Genomic DNA, 1,676 nt, shown 5'->3' with positions numbered 1-1,676 from the left:
CATCTCCCTCTGTCTGTGTCTCTGCCTCTCTCACTGTGTCTTTCATGAATAAATAAATAAAATGTTTTTAAAAAATAAAGAAAAACTTCATATACAGTATTGTCTCCAGATGTTCAAACTACAACATATATATGTGTATATATATTTGTGTATTATATTATAAATGGTGTAGAACAAATACACAGTCTCTATTTCACAAAAGACTACATTTTAAAGTACAAAATTTAAAGAAACCTCCAAAATCAGAAAATAAAAATACAAGATAAATTATGGCTTTTATAATAAAATAACGCATAACTCTACCTATATGAGGAACTTGTTCAGTTCAAATAGAGTAAAAAGAAAGTTGGATAGCAAACACTGAACTGTATAGACTTTAGAGCCAAATGATCTTGGTTCAAATGACTGTTCTGCAACCATAGTTAACTTTTGTCCTTGAGCAAGTTACTTCACTTCTGTAAGTCTCAGCTTTCTAATCTGTAAAATAGGAGAAATATAGTAGTACTTATTTCAGGATATTGTTGTGAGAATTAAATAAGATTCACAGGAAAATTACTTTGAACTGTGGTTGGCAGAGAGATGATAGAAATTATTCACTCAATATATGATAGAAATTGTTATTAATACATAAATAATGTATAGGACTTTACTATATATCCAACCATAAGAAAAAAAATTCTTTCACAGACAAGTTGTCAAAAAGCAGACAAAAGTAACCTTATTAAGGTTGACTATTTTTTGGTAATAATTAAAAAAAAAAACCACAGAATTCTTGCCTCTGATCAATGCTAATATAGAAAGACTGTCTCAAAATAATGTTTTGTTGAAAGAAAGGTCTTTAAAAGAAATGTGAAAGGAGAACATTTATGAAGATGGGAAGTGTGGCAATTTAATGTTCTTAGGTAAAAGGTCAAGTATTTGACTGGGAACAACAGTTGTAAAAATCTATGGCCAGAAAGATAGAAAAATGCTCATAGAAAAAAACAAATAATCCCATTGAAAAATTGTCTAGCAAGAAATTCTGACCCAAATGGCCTAGGTTTACCATTAAGTAAAGGTGTTCATTGGGTAATCAATGGGTCACTCACTGAGGAAAAAGAACGTTTCAATTTTAAATTCACCTGTGTCCCCCACACTTTTGTTTTTAAAGATTTTATTTACTTATTCATGAGAGACACAAAGAGGCAGAGACACAGAGAGGGAGAAGCAGGCTCCCTATGGGGAGCCCAATATAGGACTTCACCCTGAGCCAAAGGCAGACACTCAACCACTGAGCCACCCAGGCTTCCCTCCCCGAAACTTTTGAATACTTGCTAATTGATACTTTTTGTAGATGGTTTATTAATTCCTTGTGCATTTTATTTTCCCTGTCCTAATTTGTTCTGTAGTCCAGATTGGATCTCAAAGCAAATATTCCTGTTTTTTCCTTTGATTTATGTAATAAAATTACACAACCTTTCTATCTTATTCTGGTTAAATAGAATACAGCAAGTATATTTAAAGTGAGCCTCCTACCTTTGTAGGACTCAAAAAAAAACATAATACGTGCATTGTTAGCAGTTTACATTTCAAAACCTCATACAAAAATTCTCCTTAAGGAGTTGTGAAGGAGCTCTCTTAAAGAACTTAAAAATTACAACCAACTTGATCTACAGGGTGAAACAAAATCCCACTAT

This window comes from Vulpes lagopus, unplaced genomic scaffold (genome assembly GCF_018345385.1).
Source record: "Vulpes lagopus strain Blue_001 unplaced genomic scaffold, ASM1834538v1 ctg175, whole genome shotgun sequence".
Taxonomy (NCBI): domain Eukaryota; kingdom Metazoa; phylum Chordata; class Mammalia; order Carnivora; family Canidae; genus Vulpes; species Vulpes lagopus.
The sequence above is the reverse complement of the archived record's forward strand: the minus strand, read 5'-3'. Positions refer to the sequence as shown.